The sequence below is a fragment of the Ursus arctos genome, unplaced genomic scaffold, assembly GCF_023065955.2.
Source record: "Ursus arctos isolate Adak ecotype North America unplaced genomic scaffold, UrsArc2.0 scaffold_6, whole genome shotgun sequence".
In the NCBI taxonomy this organism is placed as follows: domain Eukaryota; kingdom Metazoa; phylum Chordata; class Mammalia; order Carnivora; family Ursidae; genus Ursus; species Ursus arctos.
The window spans coordinates 65,013,255-65,026,517 of record NW_026623078.1 but is presented as its reverse complement, the minus strand read 5'-3'; positions in this window follow the sequence as shown (position 1 = coordinate 65,026,517).

Below are 13,263 nucleotides of genomic sequence, written 5' to 3'. Positions count from 1 at the left end.
AGGGAAGAACATTTCAGAAGGCCCATCATGAAAAAGCAGGGAGGCACATGCAGGGGAGGGGTGTGTGGTGGAGAAAGGACATGTTCAAGCTAGGTGATTGGAGAGGGAGACCCTGAGTGGGAGCATTTAGAGGAGGAGATTCAGGGAAAGAGGGGACAGTACAGGTGCACTGTAATGAAGGAGTTAGGCTCCTAATTACATAGCAAATAAATAGTTCTGTGAATTGGTTCTTAAAAGAATGACTAGAGCTTTGTCTGTAAACACTGGCCGCGCACAGGAATCACCTGGGGACCTTCGGAAGCACAATGCCTGGGTCCCCTTCCTCCCCCTTCCATAACTGCCCCAGAGATCCTGATCCAAGGAATCTTGGAGGCAGTCTGGGAATCAAGGTTTTTAAAAACTCCCCAAGTGATTCTACTATATAATCAAGAAAAGAATGAACTTTGTGCTTGTGTTTTGTCATGAGTAAAATAGTAAAATATTGCCTAACTCACAGTTAACAGAATAATCTGTAGAATAATGAAAGGATTGATTGGTGTGGGGCATGGTTATCAACCAGGGGTGATTTTGCCCCTGAGGGGACACTTGGCAGTGTCTGAAGATATTTTTGATTGTCACACATGAAGAGGGAATGCTAACGGCATCAAATGGGCAGAGGTCAGGGATCCTACAATGCAGAGGACAGCCCCCCCACCAAGAACAAAGAATTAACCAGCCCCAAATGGCAATAGTGCCAAGGTTGAGAAAGCCTTAGGTTGCAGGTAAATAAGTCTCTGGAGCTGGATTGCCTGGGTTCCGATTTTAGCTCCTCCGCAAAGTAGCTATGTAACCTTCGTTAAGGTACCACTCAGCTTCCTGGTGCCTTAATTTTGTCATAAGTTAAATGAAAATATTACTTCACTCATAGGGATTGAATAGTTAATTCATGTGAAGGCAGAGCTGTCCCTGGCAAGTCCCCTACTCTTATTTGGGAAGTAAGGAATTACTATCCTGTAAATCTCAAGCTAAAATTTTGGAATTCTCCTTGCCTGGGTCCGTGGGCTTGGGGCTTTACTGTATGGAACAAGTAGAAGTAATAATAGCCACTGTTTATTGAGAGATCACTACGCATTAAGCAATATGGGAAGTATTTTATATACATGATGTCATTTAGTCTTTACAATAAGTCACATGATGTAAGTACCACGAATCCCATTTTACAGAAACAAAATTGAGGTGTTTAAAGTTGTGGAACTTGCCCAAGTTTACACAGAAAGTGGAACGGGTCTGTCTGGTTGCAGAGCCTGGTCACTTAACACAGTGTTCTGCAGAAAGCCAAAAATATGGTATATGGGAAACACTAGACAGGAATGATTAGCATATCAGGTGTTTTGGTTCATTTCTGTCTGGGTTTTCACTTCTGATCTGCTCTAGCTCCACCTGATTTTCCCCAGATCCTGAGTTGCCATGGAAGCTGCCATTACCGTATTAATCTTTGTGGGCAGTCGTCTTCAAACCGACATGTGGGCATTATTTAAGCATTTTATATATATATATATATATATATATATATATATATATATATATATATACATATATATATATATATATGTATATACATATATATATATATATATATATATATATATATATATATATATCTCCCACTGGATTGCACACTACATATGTTTTGTAACTGAAGTAAAAGCTAAGAAAATATTTTAAAAGGATAAGATAAAATAAACATACAAGTTCTAATATTTCTTACTGCATCACCCCCTAGGGTGATTGGATCCATTTCGGAGACCACCAGTCTAGACAGTTCCTACTGCTCCTCTTATCGGTACCAGGAGCTCCTTTCTCCTTTATTTCACAAAGGTAAGGTTACATTTATTTTCCAAGTAGTATTGGCTTGGAGACTAAGTGAAAAAAGACAAAGGAAAACATATAATCTCTTAACCTGACTTAACCAAAGCCCAGCCCCAGCTAGCTTGGCTGGGGTAGTTTACAGGATTCCAGCACTCTATTTCTTTTCTGCATTTCAGACTCTTTGAACGATAGGGTGAACGTGGGGAAAAGATACAGGTGGTGGGCGGGAGTCTTATTCACTGCATCAGCTGCACCTGTGGATAGCAGACTTACTCTTCAATAACGCTTATGGACTCTGAACATGTTTTGATGTCTATATTTTTCTATTTGTTTTCTTTATTCTTGGTTTCCTATTAAGATTCCCTTTTGAAAGAGTCCAATGTAGTCTTACTGAAACTAATAGGAAATGGGATTTCTTATACCATGATTGGTTGGGGATAAGCAGAAGGTCAGAGACATCAGCCATGTTGATAGCTGCAGCCATTTTGACTTAGGGTCCCAGGAATTGAAACTAGAATTGGAGCCAGCCCAAACAGGAAAAACCTAAGCAAAGGAGTAAAGCAAGCTGAGGTGGCAACAAGATTTTCTCTCTCAGGCTCATATTACTTTGTCAAAAGTCCTCAATTCACCCTTGTTCATTTATTTTCATTTGAAACTTTCAAAATTAGGCCCTATAATTCCTGGAAAGCAGCATACTGGAAAGATAGAAATTTGGATTTCAATTCCAAGAAGGCAGTTTTGTTGTTGTTGATATGGTAATTGAAGAAACTTGATAGTTTTTCATTCTTGGGAAGTTAAGAATATATAAACAAAGCTGAGGATCAGAAAATTCTGAAGCAATAGTTATTGAAATGAACTATATAAAAATACTTATGAAATCAGACAAGCAGTGAGAGGGAACAAAATGATTAGTTCTCTGCACGTGTAGTCATCTTTTATATCTGAGGATGAAGAAGCAGATGGTCTTGTTATCAGTTTGCATATTTGTCTGAAAAAAAGGAAACACCACAGGTGTAAGACCCACATTCCTTTCCACATGGCACGCATGTAAGAGTCTGGCTCTGGGTGTGTGATTATAGATGCTGCTTATAGAGCCTGACGTCATTTCACAACATTCCAGGGTACACTGAATCTCTGAGCAAGAGACTACCCTCTAGTAACCACACTCCAAATCCATTTATCCAAGAATTTTATGTTGGCCTTGGAGGGAGGAGTCCTCTAATGATTCTTTGACTTTATCCACTCAGAAATAATTATAGAAGTATTACCATTGCCAGGCACCGTGCAAGGCACCTATTTATGAAAAACTTGATCATGAACCCAGATCATATACTTTGGATCCAAGTTGAAGAAGACATAATAATTGCAGTTCCTACCTCATGGAATTGTTGTCATGACAATGTTGACATCCTATAGTGGTACTTGGAATGGATACTGCATAGCTGCCTGATATGTGTCTGTTTCTTGAGACATTCCGCTTGCTTCTTCAACTTTTGAAAATATAGTTATATGTATCTGAGAAAATCTTTGGCTGTAACGACAGCTTTTTTGGTGGAGATGAAAAAGCATATAAACCTGATTTTACACCTGTATATCCACAAAGTGGTCTGGGATTTCTTATTTACCATGTGGGAATGCTTTCAGAAGAGAGTTTTATCTGAAAACTGCTCAAAGTTACAACTCAAATTCAGGTGTCAGCAGCACGGTGACACCTGAGATTTGGGAACAGGGACTGTCTATAGACCCCTTTGGAAAGCTAGCACACAAAATGGCTGCTCAAAAGCCAAATCCAACCTGCTGATGTATTTTGCTTGGCAAATAGTGTGTGTGTGTTGTGTTTCAAGTGTTTGTAGACAGAACAAACATTCTCTAGTTTTCTACTATCTTTATCACTATCTTATCTTATTCCTGTTTAATTCACATGTTAACTGGCCTCTGGGTCTTCAGCTTGGTCAGCTCTGACCGACATGGGAGGGAAAAAGAGGAGTAGGAGCAAATAGAGATAGTAAAAGAGAGGGCTAGAACTGCATAGAATGCAAAGGATGGGAGCACTGGGTGGAGAGCTTAGCCTGGGGTGAAGTCCGCTAAGAACAACATGGGGCCACAAGGGGCAGGGAGACGAAGGAGCTAGAGGAAAAAGTTACTGATCTCTGTTAGGTATTCCACCCCAGGCATATAACCCTCATTATCCCATCTAATAAACATAAAAATTTCCCACCAAGGGGCATTCTTACAATCAGGTTATAGTCAGGAAGGGGAGGTTTGGAGGTTAAATAATTTGCCCAAGATGATGAGTGCTAGCCAAAGACTGGAGTCTCAAGTCCAGGGCTAGATGACTCTGAAGCCAAACTTTTCCCGCTTTCCTACCACACTGATTGTCATGATGGTTTTTGTTTTTGTTTTTGTACCAAGTCCAATTCTGGAGAAAATTAAAATACCTCTTGGTCACATTCTTTTCACCTAAAATTAAAATGGTTTTATCATGTACTATAGAAAAAAAAAAGTGTATTATTGCAACTTAAATTATCCATTTTATTGAATAAACGATTGCCAGTGAGAAAGTCGGAATTACTTTTAATCACTAAGAATATTAACCTCTCAGATGTAGACATACAGGGCAAAGAGCAGATCCAGGTGAGTTTGATCGAGGGCTGCTCAACATATACAACGTGAGACAGTCCAGGCTAAAAATTACAGATAGAAGCAATAGTATATTCCTGATTTTTAGCCTAAAGACAAAGCTAACGCTGCAGCAGCAGAAGAGATGTGTCAGAGCTTCGATTGCAGAAATATCTCCTTAGTAAAGCCATCAAAAGATATTAAGAGTGGGAAAAAAATGACCTATGATAGATCTAATGTAGATAGCCAGGGAAAGAGAGAGAATGAGAGAGTTAGTTAATCACATAGCAGAGCATCAATGTAGGGGACAGGATGTCTTACAAACAAAGCAGGAGAGAAATAAAAAAGAGAGAGAGAGGGGAAAAAAATAAGTCCCATTAATAAATCCATAGGATGATGAAATTAATTATGTCTGAAATCACAAAGATAGAGAACTTTCTTTTAATATGTGGTTAACAAGGCAGTGTCATAAAGGAAAATGTAAATAATTAGGAAATAATTAAAAGCCTATAAAAGGAGCTCTTGATAAAAGGTAGTTAAAAGACCACTTAGCGTGTTTGGACATATGTAAAACAGGAATGTGTGTTTCTATTAAGATGTTGGTGACAACAGTTAACAGTATTTGTTGGTCTCTGAGGACTATTATGAAAATCCATAAGAAGTGAAAAGTGGTAACAAATTTGTTTTACTGGTGGGCTTTATAGTAGTACAGGAACTCGTGAGAAGCCTGTTTTACATCAAGCATTTCTTCTGATAAGTTGAATGACCTGAGTAACCCACCTGTGTTGGGTAGTCCCTGTTTGCCCCTCTAGATCAGCTTTCTAGCTTCTTTACCCTGCTCTGGGTCCTGGCTTGCTGACCTGTAGTAATGGCATCAACAAGATTCCCCTGCCCTCTTACTTCTACTTGCTTGGCTAATGGAGGCAGTAGCAGAAGAGAAGAGGGCAGAAGAAGAGTGTGGTCGGAAGTAAATTCTCCCTACTGGGTTGTTAGTGTCTTTGGTTCTCTACCAAGGGCCACAGTTCCAGGCATGTACTTTCTTACAGCTCTGGATGAGTTCATGCAACCATCCAAGGATGGCAAGAGCTCCTAGTGTTTGATAGCTCCAGTGGGCTTCACTTTGATTCTTCCTTCATCTTTGTATCTTGTCCCTTTATAAAAGCTCTCCTTAAATCCCCTATTTGAGTGTGCCCTCTGTTTCCTGACTGCTAAATCACTGAACTTTCCTTTGACCTTTGAGTGGGTCACGTCAGGCTACTTTACAGAGACCTTCTAAGAGCCTACAGAAAGGATTTTAAGTAAAATTTCAAATTATTATAAATTAATAAGATATTATAAAAGGTATTACTGGCCAAAATACAAATACAGAAACTGCCTTGAATGAGAGGGAAGCAAAGCCATGTGCATGTTTACATTAGAGAGGCTGTAGAACAGACAGTCACAGGACTGTCCAATGGCAAACTTTGCTTTGTCCCTTTGGTTCTGCTCTCATAGGATAATGTTGGGTTGGCCAAGAGAGGCTCAGCGTTAGGCTTCTAGGCCATGCCATGGGACAAGGTAGAAGGTAAGATTCTGGATGAAAAAGCACTAATAACTGCATATGACTCCTGCTGCTTCTTGTAAATTGTGCTAGGTTCCTGTGCACACAGAGAAAGTCTTACTTTGGAAACATTTTTCATCTGAATGCATCCCTAGACATGGCCTTAAAATTATGTATCAGCATCAGGTAAACACCAAGTTAACTCCTTGTTGAAGCTGTTGGTTGGAGAAGAGAGTTCATATTCACATGGACGGATAATCATGGCTTCAAATTGTCTTTAGCTGCTTTCATTTGGCAAGATTCCAAACTACTTTCCACATACAGGGAAAGAGGAAGGGAATCACAGGTCTTTGGAGTTGAAACAACTTCAAAAACAAGGAGAGTTCCTTCAAGAACCTCACAGTCCTGCTCAACAGGCAAGGAATGGGGCTTGGGAAGAAAGGTCCCCTCCTCCTCCAACCTTCTGAAAGCTATAGAAAGAATTGGAGGTAGCATCTTACAAATACTTAACTAGTCCTTAGCCAGAGCAGCAGGGACAACACCTCTGTTCAGTGCTTTTGGGAACTGGGGTAAGCCATGTGAATTGCTGCTTCTTGCCCTGAGCCTGTTCCCTTGGCTCCAGGGAATCCCTCCATTCTGTCTATTCCTATTACATTACAGGGCAGTTTGGATTTCGTTTTCACGCTGGCCCCATGTTTAATATGCTGAGCTCGGTGCAAAGCTATCACTAGGAATCATTAAATATAAAATATCAATTTCCCAAGTTAAAAGGCAGCCATAAAAAGGAAAATCCAGTTGGGCTTTGAATGTGCTGAGTGAAGTTGCTTCCCCAGGCAAAGAATTTCAAAGTTTCAAGACTTCCAATCTATATGCTTTAATTATTGCAATATGTAGAAAGGCTCTTGGAGAACCAATACATCAGTGTTATGAGATGGGCTGAGTCATTCAAGGCCTCATTAGCTCCCACCATTTTTCACACAACAGGGAGGCCAGTGGGCAGACGTTACAATCCTTGGGCTCTTTCTAAAGAATCATAGTAAGATACATCCCATGGGATCCTTGATTTCAGTGCTTTCCTAAGGGAATAGTGGGTAGAAAACTGAGTGAAAATTTGCAAAGGCTTTTATATCTTATAAACACAAACTATACGAATAAAATCATTGACACTGTGAACAATACAATCTTGTGTATATATCTCCCCACCCCTATTCCTCCGTTTTTTTCTCTTCTGGAGAAACAAGGGCATAAAAAGGCAGAGAAATTGCTAGTTATTGAACAGAAATAGTGTTAGATCCAGCATTCCCTTCTCGGAGGCAGTGTTACCCCCTTGTCTTTCCAAGTATAGCAGCCTTGACAGAATGCTGCTCAAAAATGAACAGTCTGTATGCAGGCAACACTTTCGCTATAATCCTCTATTTAGTAGGAAAATAAGAAATTGCTTTTGCATGATTTGGTAGCCTCTGCCATAATATCGTATTACTGAAAAACATGCTATAGTTTCCTTTCCATAGCCCCAAATTGTCTTGTTTAACAATTTAAGGAGGAATTTAAACTAGGTCTTAACTCAAACTTAAAACAAATATTAACCTAGTTACGATTTAAAGCCAAATAATCTGTCCTAATGCATTTCCCTTGTGGGGAGGTACAGGGCAATTTAAAGAGATTTTACAAAAATAATAAATTCTACCTAAGAGAAACGGAAATCTACAATTCTTTTAACAGTGATTCACATTTCCAAGGAGCTGAAGTAGGGAGTCTCTGTTGGCAGACTCTATCGACTGCATGACCTGACATGGGTACAAGCAACCCCACAGGATATATTTCTAGTTTTGATGTAATCTGAGATTTTTTTTTTTTTTTTTTTGTCTTTAAACAATAAGCGAATCAAGTCACGGCCGAATGGATGTAATGCTCTGGTATTTTAATGTATTACAATTTATGGCAGTATTTACTTCAGTCCTTGGCTTGCTGACACTAAAATTATCTTAAACAGGAATTAAAACATAAAATTAGATTAGATATACTTCAACAAGTTTATCTCTAACAATAAATATATACAAATTCTGAAATGAAGTACCCTGCAATTTTCAGCCAGTGCTTAAAGTAATTACACATTCTGTGGTGATAACACATTTCGTTTTTTATTGTGCCACAAGCTGGTGAGATACCTCTACCACGCATGTTAATGCTAATTAGCAGATAAAGTGTAAATCTGAGGGAGCCTCAAATTCTGTTGCTTTGCCAGTTTTCTCTTGATTGGAAATTGCAGGCCGAATTTCCTCACATTCCGACTTGGCCTATTCAGGCATCGCCTGAGATGTCTTTCTTCGGAGCAGTTTAATCCGTCAGATCTGTTCGTTGTTGAATGCCTTTCTGTTTGTTTTTCATTCAGCAGACTCAAACAGTTTCCTCTATAACTGCCTTTTATAATCAGTCATAGGAGAATTTCAACTCTGCAGAACAATAGGTGGGGATGACATGTTTATGCCACGCTCCCTCATCCCTGTCGGAGAGGTGTTTTTGTTTAGCTGCTAATAAAGTGGCATTTTGAAATGTGTTCCTGAAATGGGAGGGAGGGAGGTATGCTCTGTGGCAAGCTTTGTTTCCACGGATGCATCTAGAGTTCTCGAGCTGGGCAGCACAGCCAGAGATGCCCGTTCCAGTGAGTCTTCGGAGGGACGCTGACGTTGGGGGTTGGGGGGGCTGTCTACTCTGTTCACAGCACATTTCATGACCTCTTTGCTGCAGCCCGAGTCTACCTTTGAGGTCAGTGAACGATCACGTAGGAGGAGTTTTTGCTTTGAGTCGTTGGGCTTAATTAAATTTGAATTTACATTTTGGGCCTACAGCAAGTATCTTTGGGTTTCATAAATTAAGATGTGCTTAGCAAGGTACTTCCACATTCCTTTCTTTATCTCCACCTGCCTTTTTGATTTCTACCTTGACATCAATTACACAACCAAAAACTCTCCCCTGCCACCCCCACCATCTGTGTGTCCTCAGTTCTGTCTGTGCTTGCTAAATTCCTTGCCTCCTGAATTCTTGAGTGACTCTGTGTGAACCACCAGGACCCCAAAGATGTCATCAGCTGGGTTTAGAGAAGAATCAGAAGGGCCCAGAGAGAAAAGTAATTCAGGAATGCTTGGAATTCACATGTCTATGTGGAGGAGTATTTCTGCCTCTTCCATGCCTTGATAACAATGGGTGAGGATTATCAAAGTGCTGTGATTGCTCAAGAAATGACCTATGAGATTAAATATTTATGCAGAACGATAAAAATGAATTGGTGGCACCGTGGTGTTTGTATTAGTCGGCTTAGGCTGCTGTAATAAAATGCCATAGGTCGGGTGGCTTAACAACAGAACTTTATTTTCTCACAGTTTTGGAGGCTGGGAAGTCCAAGATCAAAGTGTCTATAGATTTAGTGTCTGAGGACTCTCTTCCTGGCTTGTAGCCAGCCACCTTCTTTCTGTGTCCTTACATGATGGAAGGAGGGGAAAGAGAGAGGAAGAGGGGGAGGGAGAGTGTGCTCTTTCCTTTCTCTTCCTTTAAGGATACTAATCCTATCAGATCGGGGTCCCACCCTTAAGATCTCTGTTAACCTTAGTTACCTCTGTAAAGGCCCTGCTGCCAATATAGTCGCATTGGGGGTTGGGGCTTTATCATATAAATTTGGGGGCAGGGCACAAAAATGTTTAGTCTAAAACAATGTCTCTTTAGGCACCAAAGGTGCAGAAGAAGAAAGATAGTGATGTGGATTCTGAATATAAAAACATTGTTTTTCTGGACATGTGTATGCCTTTTAATTGTTTTGAGTTATGTTTCTACCTTTATTAAGCTTTAACAGAAAGAAATAACATTAATTTTTGTCTTTATTTAAGTTCCACTGTCATTATAGAAGATTTAAAAAATACAGCTAAGGAAAAAGAAATTGTCTTTAGAAAACTCACCACCCAAAGAGTATCTGCTAATACTTTGGTGAATATCCTTCTAGAATTTTCCTTTGCAAGCATACATGTGCACACACGCACACACACACACACACACACTATATATATTCTGTTTTTCAAATATGGATTCATAGTGTGTTTGCATTTTAGAAATCTACTTTTTCTCTCTACCAATATATCTTGAATATTTTTCCATGTCATTAAATGTTCTTTTATAACATGTGTTTCCATTTCTTTAATGAAAAAAAAAGTGGTTTCTGCTGCAGAATTTCATGGTCAACTTGTTTAAATTTATGGCAAGAACATTTTTAATTGAAAGTGTATCAGAATGACATGCCCAGTCCTGGAGAGGAAGTGGACCAGCAGGGAGCAAAGCCCTGTAACCCGAGGACCTGCAAACACACAGAGGACAAATCACTGAACAAATCGATACTCGAAGACATGGATAAGTAACTGTGCCCCAGTTTCAAGCAAAATTCATTCTGTCTCTTGGAGACATTATTTGCAACAAGCCTGGAACTCAATAAAGTTTGTGTTCACTGATGTGATATGAAGTTGATTTAATAACCAAGCATCCTGCAATTTACTCAGCGGGCAGAAAAAATAGCTGGTCCTGTGGTCTAACAAATGTGTGAATCTATTGGATTATGTGGGAAAGTAGCAATCAGCTGCTGTTTAAATACTTGTAGGGATTAGTTACCATCTCTTAAAATCAGTTTCATAAAAACACCTTGTAAATTTACTTTCTGAACAGCCCTTGTGTCTGATGCAAGAATGCTAATTTGATGAGGGGCCAGAAAGTGACTGGCAGGAATTTAAATGACAATGGGAACTGACAAATTGAAGCTAAAGATATCCATTGGTTAAGTAAGTGTGACTAGAGAAATTAAAATGTGGGAGAAAGAAGAAACCAAAGGTGAAGGAAGAACTATGATTCTGGGTAGTATAATTTAGAAAAGATGATACCAAATGGGATATCCAGCCATGTGTCTGGAATATTGTATGCATCTGGCAGGGGTCAAATACTTTTGGGACCATGACAAATGGTGCACTTTCAGTGGAGAGAAGAAGACTTGATGGTGAAGAGTCTGAAAACCATGGTATATTAAGAACATTTGAAGAGCTATGGGCATTTACTGGGGAAAAAGAATCATACAGTCAGCTATATTTATTTCATTTGAGGTCTGGTAAGGTACGTGCATACACTTATTCTGTGTTACACCAGATGGCTCAACTGGGACCACGAAAGGAAAACTCTTCTAGTGAAAGCTTCTCACAATCGTCGCACACTGGCTGGGTGACCATTCTGGGGTGTTTGAGGCATGTCTGCATTTGTAGCACCTGCAGTAGGAGATCTCTAACTTTCCTTTCAATTTAGGTTTCCAGGATCTCGCCTTTGGGCAAATTAAAATAAAAGCTCTTTGGTAGAGAGGGATGATAACCCACCAACACAACATTTGTGTTCTCCTTGCATGACATGGAGTGACGTGGAGTGGTTGCTGGGGGCGGGGGGGGAAGCGGCTCAGCCAGCGGCTCTGTTTTCCATTCCCTTTCTAGGTGTGGTATTATGACACCTCTCACCCCTGGAACTGGCCTGGCAGGGAGGGGACTCACTTTTGGGGAGGGCTTTTAAGATACAGGCTGAAATTCTTTCTCCATTCCCCTGTCTGCCAGTTGGGTGCAAAATCCTTTGAAGTCTTGGGGATGGTGAGCTAGAGATGAAGGGAGCAGGTCCCTTAACCACCAGTCATTGAGTAAAACTATCTACTAATCAGGAACACCCGTTTTGGACTGTTACATGATAAATCAGTTTTTAAGGTGTTAAGCTGTTAACATTTGGGGGGTTTATTTGTTACAGAATCCAACCTAAAGTTTCATCTGGGCTGATTTTGGGTGGTCCTCTTCACAAAGAAGGAGAGAGAAAATAGATCAGAGCTTCAAATAAAACAATATAGGGTAAGTGCAGAGATTGTACCTGGACAACTAGGCATGAAGAACTTTACTTTGCCTAGAACCAGAGGGAGGCAAGGAAGACAAATTATAACGATAATAATTCTTATTATCAGCCAACATGTGTTGGCACTGTTCAGGGTACATTACATTTGATCCTCACAATAACTCTATGAGGTAACCAGCAGTTTTCCTGTGATAGAAATGAGTAAACTGAGATTCAGAGAGGTTAAGTAATTCATCCAAGGTCACACAGCAAGTATACGGATAGACAGGATTTGAATGGAATCTTTATAAAGGCATCATTAAGATCTAAGCTGGTGACTTGAAGAAGATAAAACTTTTTAAATCCTGGCCATACTAACTCTAGAGGGAGAACTGCAAGCAGGAACCTTTCTGTTTTGCAACAATATTGGAACTTTATGCCACAGTGTATTTTGCCCAATCTCTTCTGATAACATAAGATTACTTGCTTTCTTGATTTTCCTGAAACTTGGCTCTTGCAGAGCTGTTTAAGATAACAAGAATTGCAGCCTTAATTGGAGCTCCACAATGCACTCTAGAAGGGAACTCCTCTGGATTCCCTTCACCAGGTAGAAAGTACAGCTCTCAGCGAGAAACACTGCCTCTGACTGTCAAGGATCCCACAGCATCCAGAATATTCAGTCCACTGACTCTCCACTATTTATCTTAAATCAGTAAGAGCAGCTTTCTCTGTGTGTTGAATTGCCTTGAACTACACAACTCATTTATGTCCTTGGTAGCACTAACCTCTGATCTAGCGTCCTTTCTTACCTGCATTTAGCTGCTGTGAATTCTCATCTCAGATGTATAGATTGTACCATTTTGTGGTTTTATTCCTGCATTGTACTAGGCACTGGAAGAATTCATACGAAGTTACTGCTGAAACGAATGGAATTTTCTTGGTCTGACGTTAGGTTCTGGGGGAGGCATAGAAACTACATATTTAATAAGATACTCATGCACACTGGAAGTTGAAAATAAATGCTTTAGAGGATGGTAGAAAACATGTTTCTGTAAAGTCTTAGTCTTTCTGTTTAAACACACAATGTGATAGTTTCTGAGCATCTGTCCAAAGATCGAGCAAATGCTTCTATTCCATTTACCATGTCTAGAGATCTCTCCCAGAAGCTAGAGATAAAACACCCCCCTGAAGCCTCCAGTCCAGTTCAGGAGGCAAAGTGAACATTTATAGTGTGACCTAGTAGATTATTGCTATGTTTTGTTCTGATAGATCTAGTAAATTACTATGCCGTGATACACTGACTTCCTAGTTAAATTTTCCATTAAATCGGTAAGTATTATCTAAGGAATCTTTGTAGGGTTTCTCAACTT